Here is a 9,124-nt window from a genome sequence, read left to right as displayed (position 1 = left end):
AAGTGTGTTTTGCAATTACACAGAGTAAATGAAAGAAAACAAAAATTAGACAGATTGATGACATCATTAAGTCCTGACTTTCTGGTTGAATTTGGAGAGTTCAAAGCAGTGGCTGGGATTGGATAAAATCCACAATCTATGGCCTGGAGCACAGAATACAGACAATTCTGACTTTGAATATACTATTTCCTACGTTCCACCTTTCAAACGCAGACTGGCCAATCATAGCGTAGCATAAGCTAGCTGGATACAAGTGTACCATCTCAATGTTTACTAGCCAGTGGTAAATACTAGAGTTCTGCTACCCAATCCAAAACCCAGTACCTTGTCAGAATCTGTCTTTGCTGTGTAAATCTCAAGGTTGGGTCAAGTGCAGAGAAGCACTGTGGTTGACGTAATGGTCCTGACTAGATCCGGTTTTGCTCTGTCCGTTCTGGACCGCTGTAGAAACATGACGACCAGCGCCTTGGGGAGGACCTGATCCCTATGTAGATATAAACAGCACATTATAAAGTAACAGGAACTCTTATTTTAGGTGATTATACACAGAAAACATACTTAATAATACTATATTCTATTTCAGCCAATAGATCCCCCTAAATTCTACACACTGTACCTTTTTAAGCAATTTTTTACAAATAAATACACAGTGTAGATAAATAGAATGTAGCCAGTGTGTTGCATTAGCCTGTTGAGCTAACAGTCTGTAATGGATAAATGGTGAATCCAAAAATTTTGTGCGGGGTATCGGGCCGAGTTCACTTCTCAAATCTGGGATCTACATGTGTCATTTCTAACCCTGTCTTAAAATGATTAAAACACACTTGCCGTTACCATCAGAAACCACAGGTGTTGCCAAAATCAACATTGACTGAAATCTTAAGGGTTAAAACTTGAAGGTTCAGAAGCACCGTAGTAGTTTAGGAGAAGACTAGATTCCAGGCCCTTGTATATTTAAAAGATGGACAAGGACAGCTGATGCGGACGCTGTTTTGCTGACTCTACACTGGGTATCTGCATACGTATGTCTGAGCCATCTTGCGCATGATGAACAAATTGTGATCCCAGGACTCTTTGAAGCTTCATATGCAAGCCAAGGTAATATAATGAGAACCGCTGGGGCGGAGTATATCCGGCCTTAAAGTTTAAGATTATGCTTTTTCTTTTGCCTCCTTGGTGGCTTTTTTTTTTTTTTTCTAGACAAACCCTTTTTTCAATACATTCATACTGAGGGTCATCCATTGTGGAAATGGCAAAGACACCAGTGTGTGAACCAACAGGAGCCTTTATAGACCACAGCACAGCGAGGGGCACCGCTCCTTCTTTTTCTTGGATATTCTCACCTTCTCCCCGTTACTGACATTATATATCGTAAACCCAGCTGGATGCAGAGAGACCGTGGACGTTTTCTGGAGGTTTACAGTGTTTCTGGGAAAGGAAAGAAATCCATAACTGAAGTAAAATTGGTCTTGGCAGGTTGGTGAAATGTACATACACCAAAAAGATAAATGACCACACGTGACAAAATAACTCTTGAACATTATACAGTGTATGAGTAACTTGACAGTGGAATTTTCCATCAGTTTTATTAATTTACTACTGTGTTCCCGCACTGCATTGTACAGGTTTGACGTGTTCCATACTTGTTGACTTGTGCACTGAGCAAACAGCCCATTTTGTGTGGCATGTGAATATATCTCCATCTTGGGACTTTGATCTACAGTATATCAGCCCCCACCCTCAGTACCACCTCCCACCGGGCCAAACCTAACTATTCACTCAGTCCACGGCTTCCAATGAAGAGCAGTCAGCAAAATATGCTGAGCTCTTTTCATGTCCTACTGTAAACACAGGGCAGCTCCGCCTCAGAGCATGAAAGGAAACTGAGGAGGAGAAAAATGGATCAGAGTGACTGAGCACCCAGATCTGAGCTGGATGACAGGATTTGTACCTGAAGTTCACTTTAAGCCCTTCTCAAATACCTCAAAAGATTTGCACGTTGTGTTTTCAGCCTAATGCTTTGGTAGGTGTGTAACATGACTCTAGCTGGCTTCATGGAATATGATTCTTTTCTTCAGGAGCCACTTCAAACTTAGCCAAGATACAACGTCAGTGTGTGTGTGGAGATTAACGCACCACACAAACGTTCTTTACAGAGATCAGTTCGCTAAATATTTAAATCAATAACAGCTAGGATTGGATTGAACCAACTGTTTGTAAACCCAAAAATTGGGTTGAGGACAGACATGTTAGTTTCATACAAATGGCCGAGGAAATCATGATGATAATCTTTCCCACAAACTCACCCCCACAGCAGCTCCTATAACTCCATGAGAGTTTTTGTTTCTTCAAATGTGACAGTTAAAAAGAAAAGCTCCAGCTTGGTGCTGTGCTCTGAGGCCTCCAGAGTAGGAGTTTATCTAAAAGCAGAAGCAAAACAAAAGCAGCATGGATGAAGGATTGCGATAAAGGGCCTCCTCAAGGTTTGATCCCTCTCCAAGAGCAACTTGGGTACCCTTAGCCAAACAACCCCCCCCCCCCCATGTTCTTGTATGTTCCTTACTCCTTCCACCCAGAGTGTCTATGAAATCAGCACTTGGTGGGGCTCTATAGACAAAACAATTGTCATAGTGATGTTATAAAAGGCAGCATGCAATGTAATGGTAATGTTAGCTTAGTTAGGTTGGAGAAAGTCCATTTTGTTGACATAAGAGAGGCTAAAATTGATGTTATACAAATAAATGTACTGTTTTGTTGTTGGTTTCAAAGTACAGTACAGACATTTTGGAAAATTTCAGTTCTTGTCAGATTAGAAAATCAATTTTTAATATCAAATTCTGCACATACTATACAGACGATCCCTGTCAGTGGTCTGTCTGAGTGGCCAACCGTTTGTGACCCTTCATCCGAAGCTATTTGGCTTTAGTGACTGGGCTTCTAAATTCATTTAGGGATGGAAAATAACTTCATATCATATGATGGTTTAAATGATGGTTGCTTAGCCAACTCCCCAAAAAGAGAAGAGAAAGAAAAAAGACAGATGGAGAAAGAGAGAGAAATAAAAAGCAGTCTCTACATTCAAGGGAAAGAGGGAGTGTGCTCATGGACAGAGTTAATACTCTCCTTTCCTGTATGGAAGGATTAAAAGGCCTCAGACGGGGAAAGTGTCACTGTAGCAGAAGCGTGGTGGGATGAGGTGAGTGACGAAGTGGATGCCAGACTCCAAGCGGCCCCCGTTTCACTCCACTGAAAGCTGCCCAATAACTAAGTCTGTTTTGCTTCAGCATTGTACGGTCCACTTAAGGATTAAATATTGAATACAGAGAGAAATAACTGATCCTATTTGATGTTTGAGGTGTCCTGCCAGCAGTTTAACAGACATCTGTTGTGTATGTGTCCGTACAAAAGGCTGTTGATTGGCAATGATTACCGAGGGTGCGTGCCGGAGATTTAGAAAAGCATGTGTTGGACATCTGGCGCATGCACACCCTGAGCGAAAGGAGGAGAGCGTAGAGTGAAGAGACTATTTAATCATTTACAGTCGAGCGTGCGTCCTTGAGACCTGAAAGTCGTATCATTTATTTTCACATCAATTCATTTAATTCTGCTGATAGGTAATCATGATAATAATACACTTTATTTATATAGCACCTTTCAAAAAACGGTAACAAAGTGCTTTACGATGAAACGGAACACATTTAAAACAGAGTAAATGAAATTTAAAAAAAAGCAAAAGTAAACAGATTTATGACTTAAGTGTTGTAAAAAAGATTTAAAAGATAAAACAGACAGATAAAACTGTTTGCAGCCCTAATCTCCTCAGGTAGGTCATTCCACGGTCTAGAAGCACTTTCTGCAAAGGCTCCAATACCTTTATGTAAGAATCTGGACCCTGGTATAACAAGGAGGGCAAGGCAATCTACGGCTAGAGACATAAGGAGAGGGATTTTTTGCTGAAGCCATAGAGCAAGGAGTTACAATCAACTAATCAACTAGTTATGGTAAAAAGATGGTAAATGGCCATGCATTTATGTAATGCTCCTCTGGCCCTCTGACTACTCAAAGTGTTAAACACTACATGTCAACATTGACCCAGACCATGAGAGCTACCACCCACACAGTCTAATTCACAAATCATACACTTTCACACCACGAATACATCAAAGTGATCATTAATGCTCAGACTGGTGGCAGGACACAGCCTCCCGAAGCCACGGATTAAAACTAAATAGCCAGCTAAAACCTTCACAGCCTTTTCTCATCGTTGGAATAGACCCAGATATTACATGATGTTTACCCAGACTTTACAGCCAGCAGTTTGATATCATGTTGGAGCTTAATTGATTGTTGATACCTGAAGTCATTCGTATCCACTTGGATGAAGACTGTATGGGCAGCTGGGTGGAGCTACATAATGGTGGGGATGTATTTCCAATAGTTTTCTACCAAAGAAGCATTATGTTAAGCCAATGGGGAGTTGCACATAACGAACAATTGAGTCTTCCACCGGAAAAACTTTGGATCTGAAACTTTGAATCCAAACATATCAAGATTTGGGGACGGATCCCTGACATTGATAACAGGTGCAGGAAGGTGTACATTTTCAGCCAGAGCCAGACAGGAACACCAGGCCATTCGGGAAGGTGACAAGCTCCACCCCATCCAGGCATCGAGGGATAGTGGAGGTATCCAGACGATGGAACTCGGGACCTGGAAGTGATGACCTTGAATGTTTGGGGTGGAAAAGATTGGACTTTGCACGACTCATGGGGCTAGCCGTGTGCTTCCTTCTCTGGGACTATGCTCGAAGAGGCACAGGAGTGCATTACCTGCCATCATCTGGTCACCAAATGGAGCAAAGAAGTTTTAAAGTGGAAGGACCCGCTCAACCAGTCAAAAGCAGACTAGCTGACAGCCCACATACCGCTCCATGTTTCTCAGTGTATTGTTTACATTCCAAAGAAGTTACACTACAGTAAGGTTAATAATGGGTTAATATTTGGTATATGTATGACTGTATGTGTGTCTGGGTAAGTATGTAAGTGAGTGGAGTATATATACAGTATATATATTTATTTTTATATCTTACTAGTTGTTGGGTTATTTTGTTTTCATAAATTACTGAAAACCACATGTTTCCTTTGTGGGGTTGATTGGTACAAAGAATACTCAAACAATAATAATTACTATTGTCAGACTTTGACTCGGCCTTGCACCCCAGCTTTAAGTCAAACTGCTACACTGTTTATGTTTCACATGGGTCATGTGGTTCCTACATGCTAACTTGAGACTATTATTAACTGATTGTTATTCATTTCTTGAAGTATAACATTTATCGAACTAACATTTATGTTGGAAACAGACCATATATGTCCTGAAGTGTCAGCTTCAGTTTCAGCCTTTTGTTTTGATTAATTAAGTGTTCATTCCTCAATGGAATCATTTTTGGACATTTGAGACAAAGAAAATATACCTAAGCTTTGATTGGACAGTAAGTGTAGTTCAAGAGAATCTCTTCCAAATACTTGCAAAAGAATTCTTCTGTGATACCTTAACTTAAAGGTTTTTTTTGTTTCTTGGAAACTGTTTTTATTGGTGTTTTTTTCCATTGCAAACAGTAGTTTCTCATGTTGTTATTGATATTGGATAAGGGGCGTACTGACCATCTCTCAAAGTCCTGCTGTACTCGAGTGAGAGGAGAGGTGAAATTATACTTTAAAAGATTCTTAAATTTGTCGGTAACCCGAACCCCCTACATGAACGTGTCTCGAACTATTCTAAATGGTATCTTGCGACATGGGTATTTTTGAGTTGCGGCATTCAGAGGGAAGAGTTCACTCTAATTCAGCTTGTCCATTGTTTTGATATGCGTGTGATTTCCCCCCTATAGTGTAAGAAAAAAATGGCCTTCATGGTCAGTGTATTCTGTGTAATTTCATGTCGTATTCAGATTTTTTGGTTTTGCAGGCATGAGCTGTTGCAGCAGTCACATTGTGAGAATTTGGTCCTAATTTTTCTCACACTGTCAGAATTTTGTTGCAGGCTGTCTTTAGCTTCACAGGAAGACTAGTCAAAAAATCAATAATGTCTCAGGTCTGAAACAGTTGTTGTCCTGAGAAACAACTCAGTGAGTGGTGAGGGGAGAAGTGTTTCAGGCTGTAATGATGGGAGCTGCTGAAGATGGTTCAGCATTTCTGATCAAACGCATGTGCACAAGGGTTTAATCACGTTTAAACACATACGTGTTTATTACTGCTCACACACTGTCAGCCTGCCATCATCACACTGCCCTCCTGAATTCTTTTCAAGAACTCTGACTTTTGAGTGTCTTTGAAGTCTTGACGCAATGAATTGTGTGAATCTGAAGAACGCTCTGACAGTGTCTCCTCTAAGATGGTCCACTTAGTTATACACACAAAAAGTGGCAGAAGTAATTGTGTGGAAGAGAAAATGGAGAGCTTGAGAGATAAGTTATAGTACTGCCTACTTTAACAACTCCACACACCTGGCCAGTCATTGTGGGCGTTATTGTCGGTTTCAAAAATAAGTTAAAATGTTGTCAGACGCAGCCCCAATATTAGCTTTAAACACTGATCTTTACACAATGCTATTGCTATAGTAATAGTGTTTTAAAAATACAGTGTTAGAATTAGTCATATACTCAGACATTTTGAACAGGATGGCTCACTGAGAGCGGGGTGCCTTTTCATAACAAAGCTCCATGAGTGTGTAGTGGTGACAGACAATTCATCTGTAACAAATGATCATTCATCGACCAACATATTCCCTCCCAACCCCCTCTGATCCTCCAACCACCATTCCACTGAGAGCAACACAAACATCAGCACTGTCTGGGATCAGGTCTTTCTTCAGGAATATTCTCGCAAATGATCAGGAATCTGCTTCAATCAACGCCTCCACAACCCTCTGATGTTAGACAAGACCTACAACCACCGGAGGAAGTTCAGATCTAAACTGCATCTTGTAATATGTTGCATGAACCATGTTTATTGTTTTATAGTTTTGCAATGACGTACTTGGACACATGATGCCGTGGTTGTGTGCATACTGTATACAGGACACAATATTCTTTGCATCAGCTCCAAATTAATTTGACAACATGAGGATACATTTATGAGTCATGTGGAGTGCTTGAAAAAATGATTCATTCAAATCAAAGTCTGTGGCAAATCTGAAGTCTGAGAAAATAACCCAGATGATGTCATAGTGATGTCATCATGGTTTGGGCTCAGCTGCTTGGGCTTGGATGATGCAAGTGTAAACAGGAAGTCTGCGCTACAAACCAGAGTTGGATTTGAAATACTGTTAACCATTCAGGAAGGATATTGCAAAAAGAGAATGCATTATGGGAAATATAGGATCCAGTGTTTTTGGAGCTTGATCTATACAATTAACTAAAAGTCAGTATATATCCACCTCTGCTGGATATGGAAATATGGACAGTGGCAAACTGTCCTCAGAAGTATTTGATTCTGAGCTGATCTCACCGCGGGAGGGTCCGCGACCTCATAACAGCGCATTACGTGGTGGTAACATGTTAAAATTGCGTGTCAGCACCACAGAAACAATGCCGATGGAAAGTCAATCTGGATACTTTTCTGTGAGGGGACACACAAATCAAACGCATCCATGTGAATATGTGCTTTTAACCACGAGACCAGTGTTCAACATTGCGTGTCTCAAAGAGTTGAGTTAGTGTCAAAGTATGTTTGTGACCTTTTTCCTAAACATACGTTGTTTTTTTTTACCTAAACCAAATTGAATTTTTCTGTGGTGCTGACATGTCATTTTTTACAAATTACACGCCACCAGCAAGTAATGCGCTGTAAAGAGGTTGTGGTCATTTCACATATTTCCGTGAGATCACTTTGTTTCAATCATTTCTATTCAAGTTACAAGATTAGGCTTGAACCTGTGGCAGACCTGGAGAAGAAATACAGTGTTGTCTACAAAGAACCACCTGATATACAAAGACATAGAGGAGTCGTGGTTAAATCAACACTAGCAGTATATAGAGCATCCTCTAAACCACTCTGTCAGCTGTATGTCAGAAGACAGCAATTAGTGACCTGAGGAATGCCTTAACTTGGTAAGGGGATTTAAGCAAAGAGAAGCTCAAAGAGCATCAAATACAAAGAGAAAACACAAATACTGTTGATATGATGGAACTCAAAGTAGCAGCAGGAGCCTTAATATAGAGGGTGATGGCTAGTTTTTTCCACAATGCAATGCCAAATCATCTGGAAACACACTGCATGTCCAATTTAATTCATGCAACTCCTGGTAGATCCTGTCTACCCGTTTCATAGTATTATAAACTGCTGGGTTGAGTTTGGGCATCGGATTAGCCTTCAAACTCATCGATCTATTACTCTAATGGGACTTCCTGGATTGTATTTTATCATCTCACTGGAGTGTGAAAAAACACACATCTGGTTGGGAAAGGCCTACTAGTTTGAAGTGGATTAAAGATTTTTATCCACCGAAGTTTCCCTTTACAACCACAGCCAAAACTAAATGTGTCATAGTCTACAGTGTGCATGAGCTTGTCACTTTGTATTGATTGTGCAAACAATATCCGTACAGTTTATTGTTCCATCCAGATCAGAGTCGGGATTGTGACAGCCCTCTTTGAGCAGGAGTCTGGTGGGTGGAGTCGGGTCGTCAGGGAGATTCAGTTCAGCCATAAGACTAAATATGCTAATAGCAATCAGCCAGTCTCTCTCCCGCCTTCACTTTGTTTGGGTTTGTTGTATTTAGTTATTCTTGCTTTAATTTTAGTTATGTAAAATAAAGATCTTTTTTTGTTACAACTCATGGGTTTGTCTCCCCTTTTGTCCAGTCTAGAGCTGGGTTGTGGGAGGATACGCTAACCTGTATGGGCAAATAATCTAAACTTTAAAAAATACCACCACACAGAACCTCATTAAGTAATGTAGCATTACACTGTTAATACACAACGTTGTGTAATTGATAATAAATGGTTTCTTTGGTTGGTCAATTCACTAATAGTCTCAAATTTCTGCATAGGTAATATTCGGTAGAATAACTGAATGGTTCACATGGCCATAAAAGTCCGTTCTCATTCTGATTCATTTTCTCA

Source organism: Cebidichthys violaceus, unplaced genomic scaffold (assembly GCF_023349555.1).
Source record: "Cebidichthys violaceus isolate CVI_PGR_0920_01 unplaced genomic scaffold, fCebVio1.0.p SCAF_22, whole genome shotgun sequence".
Lineage (NCBI taxonomy): Eukaryota > Metazoa > Chordata > Actinopteri > Perciformes > Stichaeidae > Cebidichthys > Cebidichthys violaceus.
This window is presented reverse-complemented; position numbering follows the sequence as displayed.